The 16,398-nt window shown below is 40.0% G+C and overlaps 1 protein-coding gene across 2 annotated transcripts in view; it reads left to right on the forward strand.

Annotated features, from left to right (window-relative positions):
* Positions 1–16,398, forward strand: part of GLRA2 (glycine receptor alpha 2) — a 188,495-nt gene that overhangs the window by 137,276 nt on the left and 34,821 nt on the right. The window lies entirely within an intron of this gene.

A 16,398-nucleotide genomic window follows, 5' to 3' on the forward strand; every position in this document is an offset into this window, starting at 1 on the left:
TGATTCATGTCAATGTATGGCAAAAACCACTACAATATTGTAAAGTAATTAGCCTCCAACTAATACAAATAAATGAATAAATAAATAAATAAATAAATGCACATATTGCCAAAGTCTCTCAGGAGACTAAAATCAAGGTGTCAGCTAGGACTGCAGTCTCACATTAAGGCCCAACTAGAAAAGGATTCACTTTCAAGCTTACTCAAGTAGTTGTTGGCAAGATTCAGTTCCTCCTGGGCTGTTGGACTGAAGCCTCAATTCCTCACTGACTATTGACTGAATGCCACACTCAGTTCCTTGCCAGGCAGCCCTCTCCATGATGGCAAGCAGTGAGGAGAGCCAGAGAGAATGCCAGCAAGAAAGAAAGTGCAGGAAAGATGAAACTCGATCTTTTACAACCTCATCATGAAAGCAACTTCCTGTCATTTTTGCCATATTGTATGTCAGAAGCAAGTTGCTAGGTCCAGCCCACAGTCAACTGGAGGGGATTAGCCAAGAATATGAATACAAGGAGGCAAGAATCACTGGGGTCCATTTTAGAAGGCTGCCTACCACATGATAGTAAAACCAAGTTTTCATTGGTCTTTCAGTGTGATGCCATTAACAGTTTTAACCGATGTCCTGACAATCAGAGTGTATGGCTGTCAGCCCAAGTGAGGCCATCTTGGGCCCTTAGTTTCTTCTGTCCTTTCACTGATCATGCCCAGAACTATATTATGCAGTAAAGCTCTTCTCTGTCAAGGGAATTTTGTAATTAACTGCTGTTGTTCAGTCGCTAAGTTGTGTCCGACTCTTTGTGACCCCATGCACTGCAGCACACCAGGCTTCCCTGTCCTTCATTGTCTCCTGGAGTTTGCTCAGATTCATGTCCATTAAGATGGTGATGCTGTCTAAACATCTCATTCTCTGTTGTCCCCTTCTCCTTTTGCCTTCCATCTTTCCCAGCATCAGGGTCTTTTCCAATGAGTCAGGTCTTTGCATCAGGTGGTCAAAGTATTGGAGCTTCAGCATCAGTCCTTCCAATTAATATTCAGGGTTGATTTCCTTTAGGACTTAGCGGTTTGATCTCCTTGCAGTCCAAGGGACTCTCAAGAGTCTTCTCCAACAATTGTTTAATAATCATTAGAACCCAGATGGCCTTTATGGTCTGTTAGTCCCCAAACAATGATGAAAATCTTTGCTGACATATTCCTGGCACCCACCAGACTAGTTACCCTTTCATGAATTCTGACTTAGGATGGCATGTCCTATTTCCAAGCTCCTACCCCTATACTCTAGATTAACTATAAATCTGTACCAGTGGCCTTTTGGCCATGTGGAGTGCAGTTGCAGATGCTTCCAGTTCATTGTCTGCCTGATCCTGATCTCACCCTGTGAGTATGCTACCCTATAATAAACTGATTCATTAATAATATGGAGTTGCCTCCCTCATTTTTTTGTCTCAAGATGCCTTCTCAGTCCTATGGGAACTTTTCATTCCCTCCATCCTCCAACAAGGAGTAATAGCTCCTTCATAATAGATACAGCCCGTGGCTGATTCATGTCGATGTATGGCAAAAGCCACTACAATATTGTAAAGTAATTAGCCTCCAATTAAAATAAATAAATAAATTTTAAAAAATAAAAATAAAAAATAGCTACATCCTTTTGGGCTCAAAATATAACTGTGGTTCAATCTCCCTAACAAACTGCATACCTAGCATGGAACAGTTTCTATGATGTTTCTACAAATAAGCTACTCTCATTATTTCCCTGGCCCCAGGAGCATTGGTATATGCAGAATTGTGTAGTAATAGACTGGAAATTAGTTTTTGTTATAGCTACACAATTCTAATTTTGTCAATTTAAAACTAGCTGTGAAGAGCAAAAGGGGATGTAATGGTTGTTAAATTGCATAGGTAATATAGACCCAAAATTGCTTTGATATTTACTTCTCCAGATTGGTTTTTGAACTGTGTTGACATTCCTTTCTCATTGATGATGTGCAAACCAGCCAGGTATAGGGCTTTTGTCAATGGGAAAGGAATTTTCAGGAGGACCTGTGGTTTGTTTGCTAATCTGGTTCTAAACAGTGCATATATGACAGGCATCACTTTCGCATCAGGTTTCCTCAATTTAATTGTAGGTTTGCACCACTTGCTTCAGAAAACTACAGATCACATAACAAGTGTTGGATGTTACTTGCATAACAAGTGTTTGGGAGGCAGCCTCAGGAAGGGCTAGTGAGAGAACATGGAGAGTAAACGAGGAAACGAGAAAAGCCAATAAAGTCTATTACTGAATCACTTACCATGAACAGCAAGTGCAATTCAATCCTGCTGGGGATCCTTCAAAAATCATATAGAATTCTTATCAGATTTATCCCACCAAGTAACCAGAAATTCAGTCTTATCAACTCCTATCCCTCCATGGTTTAGAGCTTCTTTGTATGCAAGTTGAGAGTTATTAAAGTGCTCCCCCCAAAAAATCTCTTAGGCAAAAAAGCAGCAAGGTTCAAAAGCTTAAAGTAAGTTGCCGATGATTTACAGGAGATTCACTAAACTTGCAGATGAACTCGTAGCACATTTGCTCCACACAGGCTTATGCAGATAAATGTTTTTATCAATACAATTTCTTTCTGAGCAAGGAATTCACCATTTTAGGCAGGCACTGCCTAGAACACTGAGGTGCTCAATGAATACACGTTACTGGATGACATTGAATGTTGTAAGATGGCAGACCAGAGAGCCTGGAGGCTGGTTCTGGTACTCACGGCCCCTGTTACCTTGAGATTGAGACCCCATCCTGCTACTGATTTGGTTTCCTCTCTCATCACTTTCTCTTTCCCTTGAGTCATAGATTATCAGAAACCTGAGGGATGATCATCCAACACTTTTATATTTCCAAGAAGGAACTTGAGGCCCAGAAGGGTGAAATAATGTGGTCATGTTTGCAATGTCAGCCAGTGGCAAAGCCAAGACTCACATCCTTGGCATCTTCTCATTGTTCTCTCCATCAGAGCCCTGCTGCCTATTCTTAGCTTCTGTAATGCTACAGGACTGATTTCCACCAAAGGAGTAGGACTCATTTAAACTGTGTGAAGCAGATATATGCAGCTTACATATTAGAAACTGATGTGCTCAATAAGTCCAACCCAAATCTTTCCACATTCCCATTTTTTCTTTCTTTCTTTCTTTTTTTTTTTTTTTTAGCATTCTGTACACTTAACATATTGAAATATTAAAATGCCTCCTGATGGCATGGCCTTTTAAATTTCGTCAAAGAGCTTGCTTATCTGTGTCATTTTATTCAAGAGGCTGTAGGATTTCTTTTAAATTACAAACAGACTCCTGTAGGCTCATAGCTAATGTAAATAAGTCTAATTTTTAGTGGGTAGTTTGTAAAACTTCTCATTTTGTGGTGAGGAGAAAGACATGGAACTGACTTGCATCAAAATGCTGCTCAGGATATGGACACAGTTGAGACCAGCTCTTTGGTAATTTACAGTAACAAAAAGTGAGATCACCAGCCCAGCCAGAGACTCTTGTATCACATTAATTCCCAGCCTCTGACTGACCTGGAGTTCTTTTTCTCGTTTTCTTCTCCCCACATGTAAACTTGAACGTGATGAGGACCTGGACTATTTCCATGTCAGGTTCATTGTGGATGCTATGAGACAGTAGGTAGCCGATTTGATTCAGGAGCTTGAGGTTGGCATGTCCCAGGCACGAGTGTCCAGGGTCTCAAGTCAAGAAGGGAAGGTTTCTATCAAGGCGGCTCCTGTGGAGCCATCCTCACTGATCTGCTGCCTGCATCATGAGCTCACAATAAAGTACAGAACTGATGCTAAACCAGCTCATAGGCCAAGGGGTGTGTGCAAAGCGTCCTGGCTACCACCGACTGCCATTCAATTGATACTGCTATCTCAGTTGTGAAACACTCTGGTCCTCCACCAAAGGAATATCCGTCCTCATCCACAGGAAGTGGCATCCCAGTGCTCAGAGAATTCAGGTGCATTGTGGGGAAGTCCAGCACCTGGAGAAGACTCTTTGTACCCCAGAGTCATCACAGGATCCCAGATGTTCTTGGAGGTATCACTGCAGGTTGAAAAGGGCTTCTCAGACTGCCATGGTTCTGTAGTCCAGAATCATCCATTGCCCATCTATCTCCCCAACCCCAAGCATCTCAGAAATTTGCTTGCATCAGAAGTCTAGCATCATGTTTGCTCTAGGATGATACAGAGCCTGTGCATGTCCCACAATGGCCCACCCACTCACTCTGCTAAGGTTCAGGGTTTCAGAAATGGTTAGGGGTGAGAGATTTGGCCTGTGCTGCCTTCCTGATCCAGTCTCCACATCCTACTCCAGGGAGCACAGCCAACTTGGAAATCATAAATCAATGGGCCGAGTCTCGGGGGTGAGACTGTTCAGCTTCTCCAGATTTCCTCTCCTTTCCAGCCCCCTCTCTGGGGAGCACTGGATGGAGGGTAGGAGAAAACATTTGTCATCACTGCAAAACCTGCCCACCATTCCAAGGCCTTTCCCTCAGGTTTATTCCAAAGAAGGAGACTGGACAGTTTTTTTTTGTTTTTTTTTTTTTTTGTTTGTTTGTTTTTTTACCATACTTCTCCCCTCTGCTTCCTCGTTCACGAGTATGAAATTTGAACCTGGGGTGAGGTGGGTGGTGGAGTAAATAAAGATGTAGGAAAAGCACTCATGGCTGAGAAAGAAAATGGAAAACTGTGGTTCATCTTTCAACATTTCTTTTCATGGGAGCTCCATGGCTGCAGGTGTGACTGTGCTCTTTTGTAATCACCCAGCCTACTGCCTGGATTCTCTTACCTCTTTTACATCAGATGTTGTCCTCTGGTGAAATCACAGTCTAAAATTCTCCTGACTCACTCCTTGGGGACAGAGGTTTCCACAGGGATGGGGGAACCAGAAAACCCCTTAGGGTGGAGTCGAGCCACAGTTCATGTGAATGGCAGCTCATCCACTTGTGTGATCTTGGTAAAGTTAACGAGTAACTCAGTTTTCTTATCTTTGTCTCAGAGATAACTCATAGAGTTGTGTGCTTGCAAGCATTTCACTCACTGATGATGGTGGTGAAAGTTCGTTGTCTGGTTTTTGTAACAGCACATTTCAGCCCTCCTGACATGTATGAGTGCTCACTACAATGAGGTGTCATTTTACGTGAACTTAGCTTATGTGAATTTGAAATAGGGCAGTATAAAAATACCAATAAAGTCTTACTGCATACACAGAACATGAAATACAACAAATTTACATTTATACCTCCAGGGAAAACTGCCTTGAATTATGCAAGTTTTGAATTATGTAATGCCTTACAGAACACATCCCTGGCAAACCAATGTGACTGAGGGTTTACGATCTGCCAATTAAGCGTTAAGATTTACCTAAAGTATCTTATGCAATCTCTCAATGACACTGGAATCCTTGGGTCCCTAGTTTAATATGAGAAACTTGAGATTCCAAAATGTTCATTGGTCATTCAGCTAGGATTCAAATCCAAGGTGGCCTGGCTCCAAAGCTCTTCATTACCTTCCTTCTTTTCCCATCTTCATATTCTCCCCAATTTTCCTTCTCTCTCTAACACACACACACACACGCACACACACTGACTACACAGATATCTATTCAGTGGAGCATCATCTCATTATCCAGCAAAACCCTGTGGTTGTCTTTCCAAAACTGAGACCATCCAATTGGCTCTTTTCTTCACTGCAGTTATTCTTACACTGTTGGGCAATTTGCTCCCAACTCCTTCCTCATTTCTGCCCTTGCTTAAGAAGCAATGGATTGCACTTCTTTTGTCATTGGAGGTACACCCATAGGAAGTAGACTATGGAAGGAGTCACTATTCCTGTCTATCACCTGAGAATATGGTGAGATATGTGGCAGACACAAGCACAAGGAAGAAGATCTCCCCTAGTCCTGCTTCCTCCCCTTCTTCAGATGCCACTCTCTCCTCACCTTGGCTCCCTCACCCAGATGCCTACAGTTGCTGAGCCTTGGGGAGTGCCTTTTTCTAGGGTGTCAATTTGTTGTTGTTGTCGTTGTTTAGTCGCTAAGTCATGTCCAACTCTTTGTGACCTCATGGACTGTAGCCCGCCAGGCTCCTCTGTCCATGGGATTCTCCAGGCAAGAATACTGGAGTGGGTTGTCATTTCCTTCTCCAGGGGATCTTCCCAACCCAGAGACTGAACCGGCATCTCCTGCGTTGGCAGGCAGATTCTTCACTGCTGAGCCACCAGAGAAGCCAAGGGTGTCGCTATGATGGCTCTAATGCAGGTGGTCACCGAGGATTACTTGTGCATTCTGGGGCTGGCCGTTCTGCCCTTCTCCTACCTCTCCACTCACAAAATTCACATGAATAGTGTGCTTTGCTTTGAACAGTTTTCTGACTACCATAATGAAACTTACTCATCTTTGGAGATAATACCAGCTAACGAGACTTGTGTGCCACTCAACACCAAAATTATCTGGTCCCTGAATGATGTTCAAATCCTGTCCTGATGATCTAAGGAGTATTGTTGGTAACTAGTTGGATCCTGCAGGTACCAGGCTTGGAGGCACTGCCACCCAATGGCTGTTTCTACAAACAGCACTCTCATAAGAGTTTCCTTTATTCAGTACTCCACCCAGAACGCAGTGAGAGCTTAAAACATGGAGAGAAAATGGGGTGGGGGTGGTTACACTGGGACAGGCCAGGTAGTCGTGCTGCCACCATCTTTCTCTGCCAAGGAAATCTGATTTTCCTGGCATCAAACAGCAGATGTGAGCTCTTTAATTGGGCAATAAAAATGGCAACTTGACAGTAAAATTGTAAAGATAAAAATGTACAACACCATGAATCTTTGGTACTAGGATTAATTCGACTGTCTATATTTTTTCTGATGATATTTTTTACCGTGACTGAATGTAAGTAAGAGACAAAACAGAAAGTCAAAGCCGGAATTCTCATTTTCATCTTTGTTGATTGCTACCTGTATAAGGGTTAGACATGCATTTAATAAACTTATTTTTCTCCCCATAAAATAAGGATGGAGAGGGTGGTGGTATACTTCATAGCACTCAATAAAAGACAAATTGATTGAAGCTACCAAAATCTTTTGTTCCGTGTAATGGAAGCACAAGTTAGGCTAATGTGACCAATAGGTATCCATTTCAACAGCTGCATTAATCAGGGTTAATTAAAATTTTTCTCTCTAAATTGGATAAAAATAAACTGTACTGTACAGAGCAGAAAAGCTTCTATTCCAGTTTAGCAAGGGCTTGTATGCATACTTTGAGAATAATTAAACATTGACTCAAGCAGATGGGTGTGAGACATCATTCCACTTAAAGCAAGAAAAATATCTTAGTATTTTGAAATTGCCCTATAAATTCCATTTTGTATCTTTTCTACTAAAATAATATTTGGTTTACCACAATCACTTGTGATTTTTCTCTATTGTAGAGAACTTCCGTCCATTCTTGTTCATAACCCATCCTCCTTGACTGGCTACTGGAGGATTGTCACAGTTCTCTGGGGTCAGCCTAGGGGCTGGGAATGTGGATATATTTTAGTTGGCACACTGTCAAATAGGAGTGCCTTGCTCATGATGGATGGAGAAGACATACATGCTGTAAGCACATTTAGGCAATTTTTATACAACAACAAGCCACTCTTCTATGCTGGCAATATTCATTGGGTAGAAAATGGCCCAACTCATGAATAACTGGCTTCATGACACAAGAAACAGTATAGTCTTTGAATGTAGACAAAACAAATTATGGGACTAAAGTAACTACATTCGTGGCTTGATTCTCCATTTTGAATCTAATCTGAATATATAATTAATGAAAAGATTTCCTTAAGAAAAACTGCCAAGTTTTTAAAAAATACCTAGACAGTGTTGGAAAAAAAACACTAATAAAAACATCTCTAGGAAATGTCAACATGATGCCAAAGTAACTGAGCAATGAGCTAAACTGCACCAACTAACTAATCTGTTCAAATATCAGATAAATGCTTATTTCGTGTCACAAAAACCTAAACAACTTCACTGATTCTACTGTTTCATCAGATATGTTTGTAAAGTACTTGAATTGTAAATTCAACAGAGTAAGTATTCTTCTTTCCCTTAGTGAAAATAAATCTAGAGTAATCTCAATATCATCAGTTATTGGCTTTAAAAGATGTAAGATAATTTTTTCCCTTCAGTGGCTGTGAAAAATATTTGAATTTATATGCAGCTTGAATAACTTATCAACCAACAGAAACTATGAGGCACTTAATGCATAAAGACTTGTCCTTGGTGTTATAGATACAAAAGACATCCCTGAGTCTTTATCCTCCAGGCATCCTATACTTTAGTTGGATACATAACACATGCAAACATTTAGCAAACTCTCAGCTATCTGATCCTCACTATAAGTGTATTACAAATGCTAAAGATGAGTAAGGCTATTGTGGCCTAGATTAGGCAGAAAAAGCATGGACGTTGAGCTAAACAGAAAGAGAAAGCAGGAAAAGGGAGGAAGAACTTCCATGCTAGGAGAAGAGTGTAGACCAAATTTCTCAGACCTTAACACTACTAACATTTGAAACTGTATAATTCTTTGTCATGGGGGATTAAACCTGGGTCCCCTGCAGTAAAAGCACAGATTCCTAACCACTGGACCACCAGGGAATTGCCTGGGCCTTTTAGAATTAGTACAAGAATGCTGGTGAGTGATCAGGGCTGAGAGATGGGCTTGAGTGTGGGAAACACAAAACCCTGAAATCTCCATGGCTTAATAGAATAAAAATTTATGTCTATCTCACATTACATTACACTGTGAATTGAGTGGCCCTGCGTCTTTTAAAGCAGTGTGTATTATTTCTTCCCACATTCCACTGGGGATCCAGCTGAATTGGAAATTCTAGTTTACTGGTGTCCTAAGTTCAGTTCCTTTAGGATTGACTGGTTGGATCTCCTTGCTGTCCAAGGGACTCTCAAGAGTCTTCTCCAACACCACAGTTCAAAATCATCAATTCTTCAGCACTCAGCTTTCTTTATAGTCTAACTCCCACATTCATACATGGCTACTGGAAAAACCATAGCTTTGACTAGACGGACCTTTGTTGGCAAAGTAATGTCTCTGCTTTTTAAAATGCTGTCTAGGTTGGTCATAACTTTTCTTTCAAGGAGCAAGTGTCTTTTAATTTCATGACTGCACTCACCATCTGCAGTGATTTTGGAGCCCCCAAAAATAAAGTCTCTCACTGTTTCCACTGTTTCCCCATCTATTTGCCATGAAGTGATGGGATCAGATGACATGATCTTAGTTTTCTGAATGTTGAGTTTTAAGCCAACTTTTTCACTCTCCTCTTTCACTTTCATCAAGAGGCTCTTTAGGTTCTTCACTTTCTGCCATAAGGGTAGTGTCATCTGCATATCTGAGATTATTGATATTTCTCCCGGCAGTCTTGATTCCAACTTGTGCTTCATCCAGTCTGGCATTTTGCATGATGTACTCTGCATATAAGTTAAATAAGCAGGGTGACAATATATAGCCTTGATGTACTCCTTTCCCAATTTGGAACCAGTCTGTTGTTCCATGTCCAGTTCTAACTGTTGCTTCCTGACCTGCATACAGGTTTCTCAAGAAGCAGGTCAGGTGGTCTGGTATTCCCATCTCTTTAAGAATTTTCCACAGTTTGTTGTGAAGATTGAAGGTGGGTAGAGAAAGAGAAGACAGAGGATGAGATGGTTGGATGGCACCGCTGAGTTGATGGACATTAGTTTGGGTAAACTCTGTGAGTTGGTGATGGACAGAGAGGCCTGGCGTGCTGCAGTCCATGGGGTCGCAAAGAGTCAGACACGACTGAGGGACTGAATTGAACTGACCTACGTGAATGACATTTTCTGGAGCATGTGAACCATGTGAACAGGTTCCCCAGAGTCTCACCTGGGGAGTCCTGAGAAGAATAGATGTGAATCTTAGTTATTCTCATATCTTCTGCCCCATCTTCCATTCAGCACCTACTACAGTGCCTTTCACATAGTAGGCCCTCAATGTTTATGTTTCTGAATTAAATATACCTGAAAAACTAACAATTCAATGAATCATAATAGCATTTTGAGAATTGCATTAATATAAAAAGTATTTTGCAAGATTGTAGTAAAGTAGTTCAGGAATGGCTCATGTAAGCCCCCAAATCATAAAGATAATGTGACAGGAAAAAACGTGAGCTAAAATCATGTAAGAATTAGCAGCCAAAGAGAGAGAATCTGACATCAGAGCTGGATAAAAGTAACAAAAAGGCATTTCAGTCCTGAGAGAGCAGCACTGAAGGACATCCCATCATATGTAATAGATGTCTCACAGTACCTTCTAAGTGAATAATGCATTTAATACCAGCACTTCAATGCTGGAAAGATGATCATGATTTGGAGGAAACTTGGAGACCAGCCAAAATGATTAAGAGATGAGAAGGATTCCTTTATAGGTGGTTATAAAAGAAGCCATTTATGTGCCTGGTCTGCTGATGGCTAGAAGGGGGGTGGGGGGCTAGGTTCACAAATGACTGAATGCTGTAAACATCAGGAAGGGGGGGAATGATGGTGAATTCTCCTGGACTTTCTTCATGTGAACATCTAACAGGCATTGACAAATTCTTCTCATTATTAGGTCTTAAAACATTTAAAGGCCATCTGAATAATATATAACCGGGAATGCTATGATCGGAAATATTCTATTATTACAGGAGAATAGGACTGCTCCCGAACAGCAAATACAAAAAAAAAAAAAAAAAAAAAACAAAAAAAACATTTATTGCTTATTAAGGAAAGAAACATTCCAGGAATGCTTGGTGAACAGAGAGACTTAAACTGCACTAACAGTCCACTCTCAGAAATATTCAATATATGCAATTGTGGGTAATGTTATATAGTGAAGAATTCTTGAAATTACAGGACAAAAATGGAAAGACAGTGAGGTATTTCCTTCATTCCTTCCTTCTGTCATTCAAACATCCATTTATTCATTCATCCCACATCCAATGTTTACTCACTATTTGCCAGGTCCTGGACTGGTGATACACAGAGTAATACTATATAGGATCTTTCTTTAAAAAGTTTACAGTCTAGTGGGTCTAGTGTTGGAGTAGGGAAGCTGGTGGACTAAAAAGAAACAGACAGGTTCAACAGAGAGTTATAAGGGAGCAAAGAAAAGTGGTCCCCACCCAGATGAGACAAAAGTAGGAGGAATCTTACAGAGGCTTCGCAGAGAAGCTGGTATCCAAGCCAACTCATGAAGGGTTCTGAGTCAACAGTTAATCAGAAAGACTGAGAATAAGCATCCCAGGTGCTGTACCACTTTGTCACAACATATGTGGGACTGACAAGTAGTTCAGATTGATGCAGACAAATAGTGTAAGGCAATAATTGGAATATCCTAGGACTGTAGGTGATTTTTATTTTCCTTCTTGTTTTTCTGTCTCTTCCAAGATTTTTCTTTAACAAAATCACGCCCTATGTAGTCAAATAATTGCCAACATTTATATAGCACTTACTCTATGCCAAACACTACTCTAAGCACTCTGCATACATTAAGTGATTTTATCCACATAATTCTATGAAATAGCTACTATTATTTTCCTTTATACAGATGAGGAGGGGAGGCAAAGAGAGGTTAAACAACCTGGCAAAGTCAGAGTAAGGAAAAGAGTAGTGTTTCTTAACTTCAAGCATCTTATTCTAGAGTTTCTGCTTTTACATCTTCTATGTTCCTAACACTTTCTAAGTCAGAAGCCTATTTTCTTACAATTTACTCCCATAGTCCCAAGTCTAAAAGTTGACCTAGCAAATAAACGAAATACAGTCAAATATTAGGGGAAGGATATTCACAGCCCCCAAATTTATAGTAGCATAAAATAAAACCAAAAATCACCTAAATATCCTATCATACAGAACAATTAATGATGGTTTAGACAATTACACAAGTATTGAAAATTATGATTTAGAAGAAAGTTAAATGACATGGGAAATGCTTACTATAAAGATCAAAGAGAAATAAATGTAAGATACAAAGGGTATAATCCTAATAGTATGTTTGTGTATGTTCAGAAAGAAGAATCACCAGTCAGATTGAGTTCCAATTCCAATCTTAGCTCTGCCACCTTTTAGCTTTCTGATCTTCAGTAATAATTTAATCTCTCTGTAACCCAGTTTCCTCATCACAAAGTGGGGGTAATACAGTTGTTATACTGGTTAGAAAATTAATATATATAAAATGCTTAAAATTCCGACTGGCAAACATTCAGTGTCAGCTATCAAAACTTTGGAAACCCTATTGAAAATTGGAACTAGATAGTACACATTCACGGGCTTCCCTGGTGGCTCAGATGGTAAAAAATCTGCTTGCAATGCAGGAGACCCGGGTTTGATCCCTGGGTTGGGAAGATCCCCTGGAGGAGGACATAGCAACCCACTCCAGTATTCTTGCCTAAAGAATCCCCTGGACAGAGGAGCCTGGCTGGCTACAGTCCATGGGGTAGCCAAGAGTTGGACACAACTGAGCGATTAAGCCCGGCATAGCACACTACACATTCACACAGACAGCTGAATAAGAATCCTTTGTAGTTTGTTGTCCAATAGGTTACAACTTTATCTAGTTATTTTTCCCCTCATATTTTAAAAAATAATTGGAAGTTGAGTGACATGAGGGGAAATTTGCATTGCAAATAAAAAGTATTTGCTTTCAGATTCTGCTTTATCAAATTATAATGAAATACATGAAGTATTTCATATATGAAATATTCAACCAATCACCAAAGGGTTATGAAAATTTCCTTTCTAACCAGATACCTTCCCAAGGCCCAGAACACTGATGTTTTATTTTGGCTGAATATTCCTGAATTGTGATAGCTTAAAAACATTTAACTTCAACATAATAAAAGCTGTATATGACAAACTGACAGCTAATATCATACTCAATGGTGAAAAGCTGAAGACGTTTCCTCTAAGATCAGGAACAAGACAAGGATGCCCAGTCTCACTTTATTTAACACGGTATTAAAAGTCCTAGACATAGCAATTGGACAAGAAGAAATAAAAGGAATCCAAATTGAAAAAGAAGAGGTAAAACTGTCACTGTTTACACATGATACTATAAATAGAAAATCCTAAAGATGCCACCCAGTACTACTAGAGCTCATCAAGGAATTCAGTAAAGTTGCAGGATAAAAAAAATAACACAGAGAAATCTATTGCATTTCTATATACTCACAATGAATATTAAGAAAGAGAAATTAAGGAAACAATCCCATTTACCACCACATCAAAAAGAACAAAATACCTAGGAATAAACCTACCTAAGGAGGTAGAAGACCTGTACTTTGTAAACTATAAAACGTTGATAAAAGAAACTGAAGATGACATAAATAGATGGACAGATAGACCATGTTCTTGGATTGGAAGAATTAATATTGTTAAAATGATCATACCACCCAAAGCAAACTACAGACTTAATTAAATCCCTATCAAAATTTGGCATTATGCTAAATGAAATAAGTCCGACAGAGAAAGACAAATACTGCAGGATATCACTTACATATGGATCACTTACATGTGGAATATAAAAAATGAAACAAACTAGTGAATATAACACAAAAGAACCAGACTCACAGATAAACAGAACAAACAAGTGGTTTACCAGTGGGGAGAGGGAAGGAGAAAGGGGCAAGTTAGGGGTAGGTACAAATTAATAGGTATAAAATAAGCTAAAATGATATACTGTGCAACACAGGCAATATAGCCAGTATTTTTACAATAACTACAAATGGAGTTGTTGTTCAGTCACGTCCAATTCTTTGCCACCCCATGAACTGCAGCACCCCAGGCTTCTCTCTCCTTTATTATTTCATCGAGTTTGCTCAAACTCATATCCAATGAGTTGGTGATGCCATCCAACCATCTCATCCTCTGTCCTCCCCTTCTCCTCCTGCCTTCACTCTTTCCCAGCATCAGGGTCTTTTCCAGTGAGTCAGATCTTCGCATCAGGTGGCCATATACTGGACATTCAGCTTTAGCACCAGTTCTTACAATGAATATTCAGGGTTGACTTCCTTTAGGATTGACTGGTTTGATCTCTTGGCTGTCCAAGGGACTCTCAAGAGTCTTTTCCAGCACCGCAGCTCAAAAACATCAATTTTTCAGCACTCATCCTTTATGGTCCAACTCTCATATCCATACATGACTACTGGAAAAACCATAGCTTTGACTATCTGGATATTTGTCGACAAAGTGACATCTCTGCTTGCTAATATGCTATCTAGGTTTGTCATAGCTTTCCTTCCAAGGAGCAAGTGACTTAATTTCATGGCTGCAGTCACCATCTACAGTGATTTTGGAGCCCATAAAAATAAAATCTGCCACTGATACCATTTTCTCCCTTTCTATCTGCCATGAAGTGATAGAGCCGGATGCCATCATCTTAATTTTTTGCATGCTGAGTTTTAAGCCAGTTTTTTCACTTTCACCCTTATCAACAGGCTCTTTAGTTCCTTTTCAATTTTTGCCTTTAGAGTGGTATTATCTGCAGCATTTGAAGTTGTTGATATCTCTCACAGTAATCTTGATTTCAGCTTGTGATTCATCCAACCTGGCATTTCACATGATGTACTCTGCATAGAAGTTAAATAAACAAGATGACAATATATAGCCTTGACATACTCTTTCCCCAATTTTGAACCAATCCATTGTTCCATGTCTAGTTCTAGCTGTTGCTTCTTGACCTGCATACAGGTTTCTTAGGATACAGGTAAGGCAGTCTGATATTTCTATCTCTTTAAGAATTGTCAACAGTTTGTTGTGATCCACAGTTAAAGGTTTTAGCATAGACAATGAAGCACAAGTAGATGTTTTCCTGGAATTCTCTTACTTTCTCTATGATCCAACAGATGTTGGCAATTTGATCTTTAATTCCTCTGCAGTTTCTAAATCCAGCTTGTACATCTGGAATTTCTCAGTTCACGTAATGCTGAAGCCTAGCTTCACCGATTTTTGACCATTATCTTGCTGGAAGGTGAAATGAGTGCAACTGCATGGTAGTTTGATCATTCTTTGGCATTGCCCTTCTTAGGGATTGGAATGAAAACTGGCCTTTTCCGGTCCTGTGACCACCACTGAGTCTTCCAAATTTGCTGACGTATTGAGTGCAGCACTTTGACAGCATCATCTTTCAGGATTTGAAACAGCTCAGCTGGAATTCCATCACCTCCACTAGCTTTGTTCTCAGTGATGCTTCTTAAGGCCCACTTGACTTCACACTCCAGGATGTCTGGCTCGAGGTGAATGACCACACCATTGTGGTTATCTGGGTCTTTAAGTCCTTTTTTGTATAGTTCTTCTGTGTATTCTTACCACCTCTCTCTTAGTCTCTTCTGATTCTGTTAGGTCCTTGCCATTTCTGTCCTTTATTGTGCCCATCCTTGAATGAAATGTTTCCTTGATATTTCCAATTTTCTTGATGAGATCTCTAATCTTTCCCATTCTATTGCTTTCTTCTGTTTCTTTGCATCCTTCACTTACAAAGGTCTTCTTATCTCTCCTTGCTATTCTCTGGAACTCTGCATTCAATTGGGTATATCTTTCCCTTTCTCCTTTCCCTTTCACTTCTTTTCTCAGCTATTTGTAAGGCCGCCTCAAATTTGCCTTTTTTGCATTTCTTTTTCTTTGTGATTTTCACTGCCTGCTGTACAATGTTATGAACCTCTGTCCATAGTTCTTCAGGCACTCTGCCCACCAGATCTAATCTCATGAATCTATTCATTACATCCACTGTTTAATCATAAGGGATTTGCTTTAGGTCATACCTGAATAGCCTAGTGACTTTCCCTACTTTCTTCAATTTAAACCTGAATTTGGCAATAAGGAGTTCATGATCTGAGCCACAGTCAGCTTCAGCTCTTGTTTTTGCTGACTGCATAGATTTTCTCCATCTTCGGCTACAAAGAATATAACCAATCTGATTTCAGAATTGACCATCTGGTGATGTCCATGTGTATAGTGGTCTGTTGGGTTTTTGGCAAAGGGGGTTTGCTATGACCAGTATGTTCTCTTGAGAAAACTCTGTAGGCCTTTGCCCTGCTTCATTTTGTATTGCAAGGCCAAATTTGCCTGTTACTCCAGGTATCTCTTGACTTTCCGCTTTTGCATTCCATTCTCCTATGATGAAAAGGACATCTTTTTTTTGTTGTTCTTATTCTAGAAAGTCTTGTAGGTCTTCATAGAATCGTTCAACTTCAGCTTTTTCAGCATCAGTGGCTGAGGCGTAGACTTGCATTACTGTGATGTTGAATGGTTTGCCTTGGAAACAAACCAACAGATGGAGCACAACCTTTAAAAACTGTGAATAACTGTATTGTACA

This window comes from Muntiacus reevesi, chromosome X, assembly GCF_963930625.1.
Source record: "Muntiacus reevesi chromosome X, mMunRee1.1, whole genome shotgun sequence".
Lineage (NCBI taxonomy): Eukaryota > Metazoa > Chordata > Mammalia > Artiodactyla > Cervidae > Muntiacus > Muntiacus reevesi.